General features: G+C 41.8%; 1 protein-coding gene across 3 annotated transcripts in view; it reads right to left on the minus strand.

The window, feature by feature from the left end:
• Nucleotides 1-18,495, minus strand: part of FRS2 (fibroblast growth factor receptor substrate 2) — a 112,398-nt gene extending 93,903 nt beyond the window's left edge. For 2 of the 3 annotated variants that reach the window (XM_070409750.1, XM_070409752.1), the window contains exon 1: nt 18,369-18,495. The gene's annotated coding sequence lies outside the window, so the exon portion shown is untranslated. Of the gene's footprint in view, nt 1-17,768; nt 17,788-18,368 lie in introns of those variants that run through there. The other variant, XM_070409753.1, reaches the window with a different exon arrangement.
• Between the last annotated feature and the right edge of the window lie 799 nt (nt 18,496-19,294).

Here is a 19,294-nt window from a genome sequence, read left to right on the forward strand (position 1 = left end):
CTCAGCAGTTACAATTCTGCAAGATCTGCAAGATTTTAGCCACAGTTCTCACCTATACATATCCAACAAAAATTAAAAAAATTATAAGCCTAATTTTCACCTTGGAATGCACCCACATTTTTTACACAGCATTAGTGCGAAAGAAACACTAAGGAGCAAAATGAAACTAGGATCCAAGATGTGAGATAACAGCAAGAACAACACTACCCCAAACATGACCTGAAGATCACTCAAGAATACTGAATGACAGGGAAAATCAGCTGGCATCTAGGTATCTAGCACCTGCACAGCAGGTAAGGGGACATACTACATGTGAACCTCTACAAATCTGGATACAAATCCTGGGCTCCATCACCTATTATCTGCCTGACCTTTGGAATATGACTTAACTTTCTGAAGCCTTAGCATTCTCATCTAAAACATGGAAATAAGAAAAATAATTTAGTAGAAACTCTTTTAACAGACTTCTACTTTATCAACTTATAGAAATACAGTTCTTCAATCGCTCAATAAATCACTCCCTGATGCCTACCATAGGCTGATCATTTGCACCTGGTAATCTTCTAAGTAGACCACTTTCTTAATATATCCCCACCCTTTTGATCTCACCAAATGAGCCGGACGGTTAACAAGAGCCAGCTGTTTGTTCCCAAACCAGTTTATGCCAACTGGACTTGTTATTGTAATTATGTAATTTAAGATTATGTAAACTAATGAAGTATGAGTGTGAAAGGGATTGTTTCTCTGAAATTCTGTTGAAAAGTTCAAAGATTCAAAGGCTAATTATTTTTAAAAAGTTATGAAATTAGGTGTATGTAAAAGCTTTAAAAGAATAAAGAAAAAAGCATAAAACTGTAGAAGGATTTTTTTAACACCCTAAAAGTGCTTTTTAATTCTCTCTTCTATAAGAGATGCTATTAAGATAATTAACAGATAATGCCTCATGGGTGTGGATTCTGCTAAAAAGACAATCCAGAACTCTAGCCAAAGGACCTATCCACAAAGAAAAACCTTAATTCTATAGGGTGGAAACGGTGAAAGAATGTATATCCAAGTTAAAGTTAAAAATACGTATCTTATTTATGATTCCCTGCTAACCAACTTTTCAACTACCTACTCAACATCACATACGAGATCTTTATATGTAGCTACTGCAAAAATTTAAAGTAATATTACTAGTATAAAGACTAAACAAAGTACTTAAGCATAGTGCCTGGCACTTAGTAATATTCAATTAAAAACTTCTGTTTTACTTTAAAAAATTTGTTATTACTCTGATGGTCTACTGCTCTAAGAATACATATAGGAAAGTAAACATTGCACACTGTCAGTCTGTCATTTTTGTATTCATCTACATTATGTATACTCCATAGATTATTAGCCATATAACTTCTGTAGTGGCCATCAAAAAAGTAAAGATAGCCAATACGCCTTAGAGCCCCAGGTGAGTAGTCATTCAGGGTTATACTCAACTACAAGGAAACATCACACTAGTGCATTAACATGTCAGCATGAGCTGACAAGAACACAAGAAAAATGAATAAGAGAGAAACCAAGATGGCGGCATAGGTAAACATATGAAATTGCTGCCTCGCACAACCACTTCAAAAATACAAACTGGACATCATCCAGAACCACAGGAAGGCTAGCTGAGTGGAAATTCTACAACTAGAAGGAAAGAGAAAAGCACGGTGAGACTCAGAGGAGGTGCGGAAGTAAAGTGCAGAGGTACGGAGGCGTGCTCGGAAAGGGCCGGCAACTGAGAACGCGGTTGTCTTTTTCAATTGGGAGGGAGACACAAGCTCCCGACAGCTCTGAACTCCAGTTCCAGGCGAGTCTCTGGAGACCCAGACTCATAAGGGGAGAAACTGGACTGTCTGGCATCGGGCGAGTTGGAACTCGAGGGCGGCTTTCTCTCAGAGGTGCTTGCAGCGATTACCGCAGGACACTGAGACCAGGGGCCTCTTAGGGCAGGACTGAGGATCAGCCATAGCTGCTTGCTCCGCCCTGTTGATTCCCTGAGAGCCCGCCCCACCCAAGCTGTGCACAGAGGCTTTTACATATGAATGGCCTGGCCCTTTGCAATCTAAAATTACCTAACAAACTGCAGCTGGGTCAGAGAGACCTAGAACTACCAAAAGAAGGCCCAAGGCCCCACAGCAGTTTGCATTGCTTCACAGCTGGGCCTCATCTGGGCACCTCCAAACCCCAAACAAAGAAGAGGAATCTGCAGATCTCTTTGTAGCTCCTGCTGGGTAGCCTCAGGCAGAGGCTAAATTAGCACCTCCTTAGAGATCCAAGAGCCAGTGTACCCAGTGGTCAGAGTGGGACCATCCAGATTACAACTCCTCAGATCCATAAGGGACACACTCAGGGGGCAGACTCAGTGAGCACCAAAGCCCCACTGAAGCAAGTTTTACCCCATAACGTTGTCTCCAGCACATAAGTTCTCCCACCGTAGACACAGCTGATTCTCACAGCCAATTGGCCTGGAAGTCATTTCCTCCTAGTGATACCTATAACAATCAAGGCTTAACTACAACAAGATTGTGCACAAAGCCCACAAAAGGGTGCACCAAGAGTGTCTACCTCAGGTAATTAGGGAGGCTGAGCCACTGGGCCCTATAGGACACCTAGCACAGAAAGCCACTCTATCAACACGGGGAAGCAGCCAAAATGCAGAGACAAAGAAAGAGGTCACAAATGACAGAAATGAAGCAAAGCAAACTCCTGGATATAGAGTTCAAAACCACGGTTATAAGGTTTTTCAAGAATTTTCTAGAAACCGCCAATAAACTTGGTGAGACCCTCAATAAATCTAGTGAGACCCTCAAGGATATGAAAAAGGACCAACTAGAAATTAAGCATACACCGACTGAAATAAAGAATATTATACAGAGATCCAACAGCAGACTAGAGGATTGCAAGAATCAAGTCAAAGATTTGAAATACGAAGAAGCAAAAAACACCCAACTGGAGAAACAAAAAGAAAAAAGAATCCAAACATATGAAGATAGTGTAAGAAGCCTCTGGGACAACTTCAAGTGTACCAACATCCAAATTACAGGGTTGCCAGAAGAAGAGAGAGAGCAAGATATTGAAAGCCTATTTGAAGAAATAATGACAGAAAACTTCCCCTACCTGGTGAAAGAAATAGACTTCACAGTCCAGGAAGCGCAGAGAACCCCAAACAAAAGGAATCCAAAGAGGACCACACCAAGACACATCATAATTACAATGCCAAGAGCAAAAGACAAAGAGAGAATCTTAAAAGCAGCAAGAGAAAAACAGTTAGTTACCTATAAGGGAGTACCCATAAGATTGTCAGCTGATTTCTCAATAGAAACTATGCAGGCTAGAAGGGAGTGGCAAGAAATACTCAAAGTGATGAATAGTAAGAACCTACAACCAAGGTTACTTTACCCAGCAAAGCTATCACTCAGAATTGAAGGTCAGATAAAGAGCTTCACAGATAAGAAAAAGCTAAAGGAGTTCATCACCACCAAATGCTTAAAGGTATCCTTTCAGAAGAGGAAGAAGAAGAAAAAGGTAAAGATAAAAATTATGAACAATAAATACATATCTATCAACAAGTGAGTCTAAAAATCAAGTGAATAAATAATCTGATGAACAGAATAAACTGGTGGATATAATAGAATCAGGGGCATAGAAAGGGAGTGGACTGACAATTCTCGGGGGGAAAAGGGTGTGGGGGTGCGGGAAGAGACTGGAAAAAAATCGTACACCTATGGATGAGGACAGTGGGGGGGGGGGGGTAACGGCAGAGGGAGGGGTGGGAACCAGGTGGAGGGGAGCTATGGGGGGGAAAAAGAGAAACAACTGTAATAATCTGAATAATAAAGATTTAATTTAAAAAAGAAAAAGAAAAAAAGGAAGGAAGGAAGGAAGGGAGGGAAGAAAAGAAAGAAGAGAAAAGAAAAGAAAAGAAAAGAAAAGAAAAGAAAGAGAAAGAAACAAGGAAGGAAGGAAGGAAGGAAGGAAGGAAGGAAGGAAGGAAGGAAGGAAGGAAAGGGAAGGGAGGGAAGGAAGGAAGGAAGATGAATGAGGTGCTGGTATGGTACCAGTGGAGGGAGCAGCAGCTGTTTAAAACGAGAGTAGACACAAGGGGAAAGGTCAAGCATCCAAATTAAAGAGAGTAACTAGAACAGTGGTTCTCAACCTTGGCTGTACATTAGAATCACCTGGGAATCTTTTTAAAATCCTGACTTCTGGGCCTCATCCTCCGGAAATTCTGTTTCTTTGTTATGGGGTGGGGCCACAACATTAGTAACAAAGAAACAGAATTTCCGGAGGATGGGGCCCAGAAATCAGGATTTTAAAAAGATTCCCAGGTGATTCTAATGTGCAGCCAAGGTTGAGAACCACTGAACTAGAAGATAATGGCAGAGATCAGAGAGAGAAGCAATGAAGAAATTGGCAATCATTTTGTAGGCAACAAATCTGTTAACTAAAGAGGTTACAGGTGCCTTAGCCGGGTTGGGTCAGTGGATAGAGCTTCGGTCTGCAGACTGAAGTGTTCCAGGTTCAATTCTGATAAAGGGCACAAGCCTGGGTAGCGGGCTCAATCCCCAGTAGGGGGCATGCAGGAGGCAGCCAATCAATGATTCTTTCTCATCATCATTGGTGTTTCTATCTCTCTCCCTCTCCCTTCCTCTCTGAAATCAATAAAAAATATATTTAAATAAATAAATAATGCTGCAATGAACATATAGGTACATGTATCTAAAAAAAAAAAGAGGTTACAGGTAAGGTATAGGGATAGATCTGGTGATTCAACCTCTTGCTCAGAACTGTTGAATACTGGGCACAGATATTAAAATGCTTTTCCAAATTACTTACTAGTAAAAGCAAAAGCACATCTTTAATAGTTCATGTCATTTTGACATTACAATCAATTTTACTTTTCATGGAAATGGTTACATAAAGAAATGCACTCTAAAATTAGAACAATGAAGTACCTTATTCACGTATGAAGCTGGGGGTGGGTAACTAATATCCACTCTAACAAGAATACAGTAAAATAGTACATACCATCCTTTCGAGAAACAACTGACCAAATGTTTCAAGGCTAAAAACCTTCATATCCTTAGTTCCGTATCACACATCTGGGAATCTACCCTAGGAAATAACTTAAAACACAAAGAAATCTATATGCTGGAAGGTGTTTTCTGCAGGATTTTTTGTATTTTAGAGAGGAGGAGAGAGACATCCATGTGAGAAAGACACATCGATTGGTTACCTCCCACAGCACCCTTACTGGAGCTGGGGAACCTGTAACCCAGGTATGTGCCCCTAACCAGGAAATGAACCCGAGACCCTTTGGTCTGTGAGCCAACCCTCTTACCACTTAGCACACTGGCCAGGGTTCTACTGTCTAACCTTTTTAAAACGTTATTTTACTTTTAGAATTAAAGCAAATTATATTTAAAATATGCACCTCAAAAGGTTACATACTGTACGACTCCATTCATATAATATTCTCAAAATGACAAAGCTGGTGGTAGGGGGTATGAATACATAGAGGTAACACTAGGAAGTTCTCTATCTTGACTGCGGTAATAGTTACACAAAACTATTCATGGAATAAAATTTCACAGAAGTACACACCCACAGCAATGCAGGTTTTAAAAACGGTAAAGTCTGTATATGGTCTACAGCAGTGATGGCAAACATATGACACGCGTGTCAGAGGTGACACGCGAACTCATTTTTTTGGTTGATTTTTCTTTGTTAAATGGCATTTAAATATATAAAATAAATATCAAAAATATAAGTCTTTGTTTTACTATGGTTGCAAATATCAAAAAATTTCTATATGTGACATGGCACCAGAGTTAAGTTAGGGTTTTTTAAAATGCTGACATGCCGAGCTCAAAAGGTTCACCATCACTGGTCTACAGTCTAGTTAACAGTAAATATCAATTTCCTGGCTTTCAAACTGTATGACTGATACATATGATGACACACTGGGGAAACTAAGTGAAGAGGATATAGGACCCTACTATTTTTTTTGACATTCTGAGCCTCTACCTCAAAATAAAAGTTTTTAAAAAGTGCACTTGCATGTATAATAGCTTTCTTTTGAGCAGATAGGAGATAAGGGAATGTAAAATGATCCACATAATCCTATATAATAAAAAGCTAATATGCAAATTGTCCCCTCAACTGGGAGTTCAACCAGGAGTTCGACCAGGGGGTGGGGCCACAGACGGCCAACCGTCTATGGCCCCTCACCCCGGCTGGCCCCGCCCCCGGTCAGCCCCCTCCACCGGACCCCACCCATGCACGAATTCATGCACCAGGCCTCTAGTATACTTCCAACACACCACTACCCACTAACTATTCATAAAACTCCATATGAAAAAAATGGCAGTCTTTAGATTGAACATAATTTACTTAGGTCAGGTCTGAATAAAAGGCTTCAATTTAAATGAAAGTATCACTTAATTTTCAGAATATGCTTAACTGAATTGATTTGAATCTCAAAGCCTATATTTTATAGTATATCCATTAAGCAATAGCCCTCAAAATTTTCTTACATGTCAGCAATCACATCCTTTTTTTTTTTTTTTTAATTTTAAAGAGAGAGGGAGAAAATGGGACAGGCAGAGAGGGGAAGGCAGAGAGAGAAACACGAATTTGTTGTTCCACTTATTTATGCATTTGTTGTTTGAATCTTTTATGTGCCCTGACCAGGAATCAAACCTGTGACCTCTCAGTGCATGGGACGTGGCTCAACCAACTGAGCCACACTGGCCAGGGCCAGGACTCTATCTTAATTCAGCATTTTAACCTCAAAGCCTATACTGTTCTTGATACCTACTAGGCCCCCAATAACTATTTACTGAATTAACGAGTCAATGGATGAATTCCTGCTCTAGCTAAGATTCAATGGCCAAGTTCCTCCAGCTTTAATAGAATGGGAGGTAGGAGGTAGAAGGTAAGAGATAAAAGGAAAAAAAGGGGGCCTAGCTGGTTGCTCAGTGGTTAGAGCATCGGCCCACAGACTGAAGGGTCTCAGGTTCCATTCTAGTCAAGGTTACGGGCTCGATCCTCGGCCTGGTCTGGACATGTGCAGGAGGCAAACAATCGATATCTCTCTCTCTCCCCCCTCCCTTCCACTCTCTCTAAAAATCAATGGAAAAAATATCCTCAGGTGAGGATTAACAACAAAATTTTTAAAACAGGTATATATTTGGATAGGGTCCAGCTTCTACCAATTCACCAGGGCAAAAGATGACATTAATCAACACTGCATATAAGCTAGTATCAATGCAAAAGTTGACCTTAGGAGACTTTAAATCATTTCCACTGATCCCACAAATCTTAAAGATATGTCTAAGAAAAGAACTGAGCTAGTATCAGAAAATTTGCCTCACTAATCTTTATCACAAAATGCTTTCAAGAAAGCCAAATTTTCTTTGCTATGTGCAAATCCATCAACTTTGTTATCTGAAAAATCTTAGCTTGTAATGCAAAGTTCAAAAAACCCTTCACATGAGCTTTTAGCTCTCAGCAACAATATATATTATATATATATTATATATGCTTACACATTATGTATTACACCTATCTATCTATATAAAAGGCTAATATGCTAAGTGTCCCTCCGCCCATCAGACCAGTCACTATGACACACACTGACCATCAGCGGGCAGGAGCTGCTGGGCTGCTGTGACTTGGCAGCGGCAGTTCTCAGGTGACGCACCCCGAAACCAGAGAAGAGGGAGCCGGATTCCTCACAGGGCCACGCGATTTACCTTCGACCATTGGTTATGTTGTTGCTGGGGCACTGTCGGCCCAAATCTGGTTTACTGCACACTTGCCTTTGCGTTCCACACCCTGTAAGACAGCAACTTTGCAGAGTGCCCTCTCACACTCCAGAACCCCTTAGGGAATGTCAGAGAGCCGGTTTCTGCCCAATCCCCGCAGGCCAAGCTGAGGGACCCCACCTGCTGGAAGGGTCCCGCTCACTCTGCAGACACTGAGATGGACGGTGGGAGGTTGGCTCCAGGGCGTGTCCAGCTGGTCTCGCCCAGTCCCACCCCACCGGCCACCTTCTAATTAATTTCCTTTCAATGTGCATGAATCCGTGCACTGGGTCACTAGTATTCATATCTAATCTAATAAAAGACAAACATGCAAATTGACCATACCTTTGCTATGCCTTAAGCCACACCCACCAACCAATCAGAGCAACTATATGCAAATTAGCCCAACCAAGATGGCGGCTGGCAGCCATGGAGCTGGAGTGAGCAGGCGGCTTGGTTGCTCCAGTGATGGAGGAAGCCAAGCTTTCCGCCTGCCGCAGCAGCTGGCTCTGAGCTCCACTGACGGCAACAAAATTTCAATTATAGAAGGTAAATAAATCCCAGAATAAAAAAAAAAAAGAAAAAGAAAAGGAGAGGCTGGGAGTTTCCATCACCGGGGGGCTTGGCCAGCCTGAAAACGGCCCTCCGCCCCTCACCCAGACTGGCCAGGCACCCTAGTGGGGACCCCCCACCCTAAAGGGGGTGTGGCCAGCCTGAAAACAGCCATCAGCCCCTCACCCAGGCTGGCCAAACCTCCATGGGGTGAGGGTCCCCACTGAGGGGGGGGGGGGGGGGGGGGGGAGGCTTGACCAGCCTGCAAACACCCATCAGCCCCTCACCCAGGCTGGCCAGGCACCCCAGCGGGACCCCCACCCTGATCCGGGACACCCTTCAGGGCAAACCAGCCGGCCCCCACCCGTGCACCAGGCCTCTATTCCTATATAATAAAAGGGTAATATGCAAACTGACCCTAACAGCAGAATGACTGGGAATGACTGGTCACTATGACACACACTGACCACCAGGGTGCAGACGCTCAATGCAGGAGCTGCCCCTTGGTGGTCAGTGCGCTCCCACAGGGGGAGCTCCGCTCAGCCACAAGCCAGGCTGATGGCTGCCAGTACAGCGGTGGTGGTGGGAGCCTCTTCCGCCTCCTCAGTAGCACTAAAGATGTCCGACTGCAGCTTAGACCTGCTCCCCACTGGCAAGTGGACATCTCCCAAGGGCTCCCGGGCTGCCAGAGGGATGTCTGATTGCCAGCTTAGGCCCAATCCCCTGGGGAGCGGGCCTAAGCCAGCAGGTGGTCATCCCCTGAGGGGTCCCAGACTGCGAGAGAGCACAGGCCGGGCTGAGGGACACACACACACACACACACACACACCCCACTGAGTGCACAAATTTTTGTGCACCGGGCCTCTAGTATAAATATAAAATATATAAATAATGTAATTACACTATGTCTATGCTGTTTATTCAACAGTTCAAGGTAGTAACAATATAACAGTGAACAAGACACAGATCATATCTAAGTTTACAGTCTGTCTAGTAATTTAAAAGGCAACTATAGCTAGTAAAAAAAATCTTAAGAAAACCAAGGTTTAAATTCCAAAGCTACCTCCTATTAGCTATGTCTCTTAGTCTTAGTTTCCAGAACTATAAAAGGTACTATTGTCATGACTATTAAAATAAAATCATAAAAAAATTTATAAAATATAAAAATGGTTGGCAAACTGGAAAGCACTATACAAATGTAAGGTATACTATCACTATACCTAGCTTTTCATTAAGAAAAAAAACAAAACACTCTGATTATCACCCTGCATAATGCTTACTAGTTGCAAGGGGGGGGCGGGGGGAGTAATTGTATAGTGAATAAACCAGGTTACATCTTGATCTAACTTAAAATCATTAGTGAGGGGCAAATGGACATTATATATATATCCATATGTGATATCCTGAGAGGAACACATCACTTTTGTAGTAGTCTAACTAAAGATAAATAAATAGCCTGAATCAAATCATAAGAAAATCAGATCAAATCAGACAAAACCAAATTGAAAAACTTTCTATAAAATAACTGAACTGTATTCTTCAATTAAATGCAAAACAAAAAAAGGCTGAGAAACTCTTCCAAATTAAAGAAGAATAAAGAGAAATAGCAACCAAATACAATACATGATCAAACTGACAGAACTGGAATATAAAATATAGATTAAAGTATCAACGTAACATTTCTGGAATTTGATAAGGGTACTTTAACTGCATAAGAAAATATCCTTATTCTTAGGAAATATACCCTGAGGTATAAGAAGGAAAAAGGCATACAACCCATTCTTCAATGATTCACAAAAATAAATGTGTGTGTATATATGCCATAAGACAAATATGATAAAATGTTAAAAATTTATTTATGAGTATGGGTAAAAGGTATAAAAGCAACTACTATATCATTCTTGCAACTTTAAGTTTAAAATTATCTCAAAATAAAAAGTTTAAGAAAGAGGATACTAACCTCCACGGATTTAGTTATAAGCTCTAAGCTACACAATTTTAAAGTACTTTTAAAAATTACTCTGTAGCCGTAGCTGGTTTGGCTCAGTGGATACAGTATCAGCCTGCGGACCGAAGGGTCCCAGGTTTGATTCCAGTCAAGGGCGCATGCCTGGGATGTTTCTATTTCTCTCCCCCTCTCCCTTCCTCTCTAAAATCAATAAAGATATAAAATAAAAAATAAATAAAAGAAATATGTGTCTATTCAGTTTACCTTTAAAAAAAATTACTCTGTAAAATTAACAGAGAGAAAGTTCTAAGAAACTTCACATTTAAATTATAAAACAAACAAGAAAGCATAGCACATGAGCAAGAACCAGGAAAAACAAACAGCAGAATCACATCTGCAAAGATATTAGGAAAAATATATAAGATAATATATTTAATAGGTTTATAAGAATCTATTTCTTGAGAACATGATCAAGAAAAGGAGTAATGCTCTGGCCAGGTGGCTCAGTTAGCTGGAGTGTCATCCCATATACCAAAGGTTTCAGGTTTGAATCCCAGTCAGGGCATATATCTAGTGCCCAGTCAGGCCAAGCATGGGAGGCAGCCAATCAATGTTTCCTTCTTTCCTTCTTTCTTTCTTCTTCCTTTCTTTCTTTCTTTCTTTCTTTCTCTCCCTCCTCTCTCTAAAATTAATAAGTATACCCTCCTATAAGGATTAAAAAGAAAAGGAATAAGACTACAAAAAAGGAGAGTCTTAAAAAGGAACAAAATAAAACATCTAGAAGTAAAAATATATATAGTACATGAAACCTTTAAAAACTCAATGAGCCCTAACCAGTTTGGCTCAGTGGATAGAGCGTCGGCCTTCGGACTGAAGGGTCCCGGGTTCGATTCCTGTTAAGGGCATGTACCTTGGTTGCGGGCACATCCCCAGTAGGGAGTATGCAGGAAGGCAGCTGATCGATGTTTCTCTCTCATCAGTGTTTCTGCTTCTCTATCCCTCTCCCTTCCTCTCTGTAAAAATCAATAAAATATATTAAAAAAATAAAAATAAAAACTCAATGAACATACTACAACATAAACTTTGAAGGTATCATGCTAAGTGAAATAAGTCACACAAAAAAGGACAAATATTGTATGAGGTACCTAAAATAGTCAAATATACAGAGACAAAGTAAAATAGTTCTTGCCAGAGGTTGGTGGAAGGGGGAATGGGGAATTATTAAACACAAATGGTGAGGAGTATAAAGGGCTTCAAAGATGCTGGCAGTGTTCTAAGCTAATTAGTGGTACATGGTAGTTCATTTTATAATTACTTAAATTGTACATATATTATACTGAATGCTTTGTAATAAAAGTAAATTTTAGGTCCTGGCCAGTGTGGTTCATTGGTTGAGCATTAATCTATGAACCAGGAGGTCATGGTTCGATTCCAGTCAGGGCACATGCCTGGGTTGCAGGCTCGATTCCCAGTAGAGGGCGTACAGGAGGCAGCCAATCAATGGTTCTCTCTTATCATTAATGTTTCTCTCCCTCTCCCTTCCTCTCTGAAATCAATAAAAATATATTTTAAAATAATAATAAAATTACCTAATCAAAACACTCAAAGGAAACAAATAAGTCTTAATTTTAACAGTCACTTAGGCAAGGTTTGCACCTTAAATTCCCCACACATACACCCTCTAAATGAACCAGGGAGTCAATAAACTTCTCAGCTAGACAACTGAATATAATTTCAATAAACACTTATGCTAATAACTGGTCTGTGTCCCCAGGAGGACTTCTGTGGCTCCACTTATATAACCCATTATGCAAAGTGCTGAACTATTCTTTCTCTAGAAAGCATTTTGAATACTGATATTTGTAGTACAAGTTTTACTTGCTATGCTAAATTTAAAAAAAGCTTTTCTTGCTGTAACTTCAAGGATCTTTCCTGCAGAAGAGGTAAAAAGGAAAGCCAGTTTCTACTACTCCACTATGTCAAAGGCAAGTTATTTATCTTGTTGGCTAATCAACAGAGTAATGACTTACAGCAGCACCCTCAGGCAGCCCCCACGGTTAGCCTGTTTACCCCTGGGACTCTGTTGAGAAACAGTTTTCAACAAGTAATTTGGAGCAACTTGTTTGAACTCAACTGAAAACTATCTGAACTATCCCTTGAAATGTGCTGTAATGTAAAAACTTGACAAAATTAAATTTAATGGTGGTGAGAATCACAATCCCTTAGCACAGTGGTTCTCAACCTTGGCTCACATTAGAATCACCTGGGAATCTTTTTAAAATCCTGATTTCTGGGCCTCATCCTCCGGAAATTCTGCTTCTTTGTTATGGGGTGGGGCCACAACATTAGTAACAAAGAAACAGAATTTCCGGAGGATGAGGCCCAGAAATCAGGATTTTAAAAAGATTCCCAGGTGATTCTAATGTGCAGCCAAGGTTGAGAACCACTGCCTTAGCATAATACAAGGGCAGACTACCACAAATCTAACTTGAATATGCATAAATATGTTGAATGAGTACTCTCCCCCCAACCCCTGGTTCTGTTTAAACCAAGATTATCAGATTTCATAGAACCAAAAATCTTAAAAAATCAAAGGTACCACCTTTATTTTGCCAAGGACATTTAAAAAGAAAATAATTGCCAATTACCATCACCATTATTTCATAAAAGAACTAATATGCTTACACCAAAAATGATAAAAGATAATTTTAGAAAAAATCTTTTAAATTCAATAGATTTAGCTTTCAGAGAAGCTAACTCATTCTTATTCTCACTTCAGACAAGTGAAAACGTTGTCATGGACTGACACCACTCCACAGTGCAGCATTTGGGAATGAGAGGTCTAAGCAACTAACTCCCACTTGAAGAAAGAAAGCAGCAGTAGGGCATGCCCACACAAAATATTCAATAATGAGGAAACAGAGGCTTGGAGGGGTTTAGGGACTCTCCCAAGGTCACAGACCAAGAATTTGACACAGGTCTGTCTAATTCCAGAATCAGAGTTCCTAACCATTATACTAAGTTTCCTCTAATATTCTTCCAGTGCTATAAAGATCCGCCCTAATCCAGTCACCTTTGTGACCAATGACAACCGAGGAATTTCCAAGACAGCTGGTGGGAGTGAGAGGTATAGTGCCTGGCCATCATTCAGACTGAAGCTAAATGGAACTCCTGACCTTTGCCTCATTAATACCAGGCTCACTGCAACTAAGCCAACCAGCCCAGACAAAGCACACAAACCCCCTGACTCCAACAACATTGACACAGGGCTCTTAGGATATTCCCACGTGCCTGTAATATAGTGAAAAACATATTCCTGAAAAACAAAACAACATATTAATTTCAAGAAGGAAACAAACACTTCCATAGTAACTCAGTCTAAAATTAACAAAACTTTCCCTCAAAAAGTTACAACTGTAAGCCTCATTCTGCAAACTATAAGTCTTCTACACATTAATACACAGATTCCCCCTATTTAAATATCTAAACAGAAAACCACACAATTTTATAATTCCATAGTTCTTAAAGTTTCCAAATTAAAATAGACTTTACATATGTATCATTACCTGATGGTTAAAAGTATCTTCTCATTTTTTCCTTCTAAGATATAAAATTATTACAGGCAAAACCATTCATGTTAATCAAAAGTACTTATTAAAAAATTAGAAGAAAAACATGTAACTAAATGCCATTTTCTATGAAAGGCACTATTAGCAGCTGGTAGTAATAGAGGGTACAAAAATTATCTTTGAATATTTAGGGGTTCTTGGTATTGAAACCAAAATTGAAAGTCATACATACAAATAAACAGAATACTGTATCAGAGATTTGCTTCCAAATCCTCACATACCACTTGCCAGCAAGTGTCCAAAATAAACAACCAAACAGCTCTTAAGTGACCAAAGTTTGATAGTCAGGACCAAATGAGTGTGAAATAGTTTGTCCTCCCTGAAATAGGGCAATGATAGCATAGTATTCTTGAAAGCAATGGCAAGAAAATTTTATTCCCAATTGGATTTTCTATCCTTTTTTTTTTTAAGAGAGAGAGAGATCAATTTGTTATTCAACTCCTGATCGAACCCACAACCTTGGCATATTGGAATGACGCTCTGACCAATTGAGAACTCGGCCAGGGCCCCACTTGAATTTTCAATAATCAGATTCTTTCTATCCTATCTGATCTGCAATATGAGGGAGCAGTACACAGATTATCAAGTATTTTAACCACTATATAAAATTATCTTCTTAGTGTCTTTTCCTTCTGTTTTAAACAGATGCCATCTAAGAGAATTTTTTCTTTCCCCTCTAAACTCTCCCTTCTTTCATCTCCTTATACAGACTCAACAAGTACATGTATTATTTTCTACACGCGTTTAATAGATGCCTAGCACTGCCCTCTAGCATGAACTACAAACCCACTTTTACAAAAGCCTCTGGGCATTTCCAGTGTTTGGCAAGTATATAAAAAACATATTCAACAAAACTGATCTCATTAAGCATCCCCTTCCCCATATTTCTAGTACTAGTACCACCATTGCCATCACTCACATTTAAAGTAAGTATAGCCTTCAACTTCAACTTCCTCCAAACCTTTCCCAACAATCCTTCCTTCCTCCACCTACTAAATCATCCCAATGCCATGACGCTTGCCCAGTATTTATACTACCGTTGATACTTGAGCAATGTGGGGGTTAGGGGTACCAACAAATCCCCAAAAGTTGAAAAACCACGTGTAACTTTTGACTCCCCAAAATCTGAATAGCCTGTTGACCAAAATTGTTATAACATAAACAGCTGATTAACATAAAGGGTGGGGCAAAAGTAGGTTTACAGTTGTTCATATGGAAAATAAAATAAATAATACAAGAATAAACTGTTTTATATATACACAACTGTATGGAAAATAATACAATAATTGTAACAAAAAAGTAAACTAGAGAAAAGAAAATGTTATTAAGAAATTTCATTTACAGTACTCTATATATTTATTGCATATAAATGATACCACGCAGTTGCAACCCATGTTTTTCAAGGGTCAACTCTATATATTAAAAGTCAGCTTTCTACTACAAAAAGTTCTACACACTACACTTTTAGACCTTAGAAGTTTCTCATTACCTCCCAAGTGTTGAACTCCTAAGCACAGCATTTAAACATGTTCCAGCTCCAAAGTAAATTTCAAACCTCAGCCCGACTGGTGCGGCTCAGTGGTTGAGCATTGAGCTATGAACCAGGAGGTCACGGTTTGATTCCCCATCAGGGAACATGGCAAGGTTGGGGGCTCCTTCCCCAGTGTGGGGTGTGCAGGAGGCAGCCAATCAATGATTCTCTCAACATTGATGTTTATTTCTCTCTCTATCTCCCTTCCTCTCTGAAATCAATGAAAATATATTTTAAAAATAAATAAATTTCAAACCTCAACCCTTATTCCCCAAAATGAACATTCTATTCTAGGTAACCTGGTCCACTAACTTTTCTCTGAGTACACCATGAGCTTCTCCCTCCTCCACACCTGTGCTCACATCATTCCCTTTATTGAAAAAGCCTTCTTCATCCACCTATTCCCAACACCTAAATTTTTGTCTGAGAAAAGTCTTACCCTCTGTAAAGTTGAACTCAGGTTACCAGTTTATTGGAAGATAGCATGATGTAGTGGAAACACACAGGCATGGCATTGGGCAGATCTGGATTCAAAATAGGGCTCAGTTACCTGCTAGCTACATTGTCCCCAACTAGCAGAGAGCCTGGTGCTCACTTAGTGCTCAATAAATAATAGTTTCAGAGTTAATTTCAGAAGTATTACTGTACCTCCACTACTCTCCATAATTACTGCAGCTAAAAATGAACCCATTTTCCTTTCAAACAACTCCAAACTTTACATCAAACCTATACATGTACATGTATTTTTTAATGTAGTAAATGTTTATGCAAATATCTTCCATCCCCTCCTAGATTTCAAATTCCTAAAGACAGAAGGCTTCATCTCTGTACCCTATAAAGCCTAATAATGAAGCACACACTACCACCAGCAATTAGAGAAATTGTTTAATATACTTAAACAATACAATTCATCTCTTCATGACTTGTGACACATCATTACCAAAACATAATTCTTAGTTGTTAGGGCTGTATCTTTATTTGTTTAGTACATGGCTATCTAACATAGCAAATGTTCAATATCAGGTGAATTGACTTGAATAATATAACTTACAATGCAAATGTTCAGTATCTACTGAATTGACTTGAATACAATAAGATTTCCAGTGCCTAAGAAAAAGATTTTCCCAAGCATCTTTTTCTGCCATTACAATTGTTGAAATATTTCCCTTCAAAACACATTAACTACCATCAGTACGGATCCATGACCATATCTAACTTGACTCCTTTTCCACATTCTCTCAATTATAATACTCCAACTGTAAGCTCTATCTAAACAAGTAACCACTTCAAATGGTTAAGAATCTACAGCTTCTATCTAAATGTAAATGTCAGTCAACTAACCTTTCCTCCACAATCTTTTCTAGGAACTTAAAAAATCATCCACCCTCTGCCTGTTGAAGAGCAACAATCCTGAAATAACTTTTCTATTGCATAGGAGAGCTCACTGAACTTGTCACTTCAGTCTGTTTTCCCTAATTCCTATTACCTCCCTTGTCAGCGGTGGGAGGAGAATGAGATAAGTACCCAAATAACTACAGTATAAGTCCTAATAGAAGCACCAGGTGAAAAATGCAGGAAAGTGTCACTTGCTTCACAAAGGTGGCTTGTGTGCACTTTACAGGGCAAAAACAGTGGTCACCTGCCGATAGTCAAATTCTGCAGTCACTGCATTCCCCTATGATCGTAACTGAAACATCACTATTAAAACCCTCATTTCCTACAAACCTTTCATCTGTTTATTATCTAAAATCTATTCATTAAAGATACCTACTTTACTTTTTCTTTTAGGAAATCCTCAATTTATCTGCGCTAAGCACTTCATAATAGAAGCTTTTTAAATAAATAAAAACGAATCACCTGTGCCCATCAGTGTGCACTCTCTGCATTGCAACAACAGCTGGAACAGTATAGGGAACCTCTCGGGAGTTACCGAGAACAATTCTCCTTTAAAAGTTATGGAAAATGACAGTTCCAAACATGAAGTCTATACAAACTTCGGGGAACGGAGAGACTAATAACTCTCCAAACCTCTGCGATCCATTCGTGCAACAACCGCAGACTGAACTCATTACACAACCGTAACTTCAAATAGCCACAGGAACGAGGAATACAGATTAGAGAACAGCATCGTTTTGTGCGTCTGCAAGAAAATAAGGAAACGTATCTGAACCGATTTTCCTCAAGTTGTTTGTTAAGAAGCGACTTGAACAATAGGTTGAGCAAGCTTTCCAGTCGCTGAAGATCGCGGGAGGCACGCCGGTGCCACACTGACCTACCCAGAACCGGTCCCAAGCGCGGTCCACGTCGAACCCGGGCAACCCCCAAGCGCGTCGGGTGGAAGCGCTTGGCAAAGACGTCGGGCATCTCCACCCGCATCGCCCCGCCCTGGGGCTGAGGGGACGACACCTCGGCGACCCGGGCTAAGAACCAGCCCGAAGGCAGACCCACAAGACGAAAATGTGGGGGACTCGGTCCCGAGATTGAGTCCGGCGTCCAGGTCCCCAGCCCCACGCCGGCGGGACACAGAAAACCAAAGGTGGGAGGCCGTGCGAAGATGTGGGGGCGCAGAAAAGAGGGGGTCGGGGGGGACCGAGGCCCAGCCCATTCCCACTCTCCAGTCCCAGCAGCAACAACAGCTCCGGGAACCCGGTCCCCGGCTCCGCCCCGCCCACCCCGCGGCCCGCCGCCCGCTCCTTCCCGGCCGCCGGGTTCGGCCAAGACCTCGGCGGCCGACAACCCGCTTCCCGGAACCCCGACAGCCCAGCCCAGCCCGGCGCCCGGAGCCCGGAGCCCGGAGCACGGAGCGGGCAGCGGGGGCCCGGGAGCGCCAGCCCGACACGGCCCGCTCCATCCCGAGCCGTCCCCCGGCCACTCACCGTCGGCCCGGGCGCTGGGAGGGGTCAGGGCGCGGGGCGGCGGGCGCGGACCCCCGGGCTCCGATCCGGGCTGGAGCCCCTAATCGGAGGCGATCGAGCCCCAGCGGCTGTGCCTACCAGGCCTCTCTCCGGCCCGAACCTGGAAAAGCACTTCCGGGGGAGCGGGTGAGGGACGGGCTTGGCACCGGAACTGCTCGCGGGCAGGAGCGGCCGGGCCTCCCAGGTGGGGCGGGGCCTCGTGCCCCCCCTTTTCTCTCCCCCCTCCCCCCTCCCACCCCCCGCCCGCGGACTCCTCGGTAACCCTTTGTGCCCAGCGGCCTCTTGGTCCCCGGGCTCCCGCTGCTCCTCGGGGTCCCTTCCATCCACCTAGTTTTACGGAGGAGGAAGCCGGGCTGCAAGAATTTAGGGGACAAGGGTCCAGCGCATACACCGGCCTCTGCTCTCTCGCATGTTCGCTCCACTCCAATCGGCCTTTTTTTAAAAGAAGGATAGTTAACTGTCATTGGCGGCGTCCTACCTGGTAGGGACCCTGTGCAGCGCTTTCAGCGGTTCTCAACCTGTGGGTCGCGACCCCTGTGGCGGTCGAAAGACCCTTTCACAGGGGTCGCCTAAGACCATCCTGCATATCAGATATTTACATTACGATTCATAACAGTAGCAACATGACAGTTATGAAGTAGCAACGAAAATAATGTTATGGTTTTGGGGTCACAAGGGCCAGAAGGTTGAGAACCACTGGTAGGCGCTTCACTCAGTTCACCATCCCCACGCCCCTTGAGAGGGGTGCGGACATCTTGCAGAAGAGGAAACCCGTGAAAGGTGCCAAGCTCCATACCACAGACGCTGGCGCTTGGTTGTAACTTGTGTTATGTGTAAAAATCTGCTCAGCTACCCCAACAGGATTTTTTTAATTCTTTAAGTGCGGG

Source organism: Myotis yumanensis, unplaced genomic scaffold (assembly GCF_028538775.1).
Source record: "Myotis yumanensis isolate MYYU_CA2020_CCGP unplaced genomic scaffold, mMyoYum1.0.hap1 SCAF_3, whole genome shotgun sequence".
In the NCBI taxonomy this organism is placed as follows: domain Eukaryota; kingdom Metazoa; phylum Chordata; class Mammalia; order Chiroptera; family Vespertilionidae; genus Myotis; species Myotis yumanensis.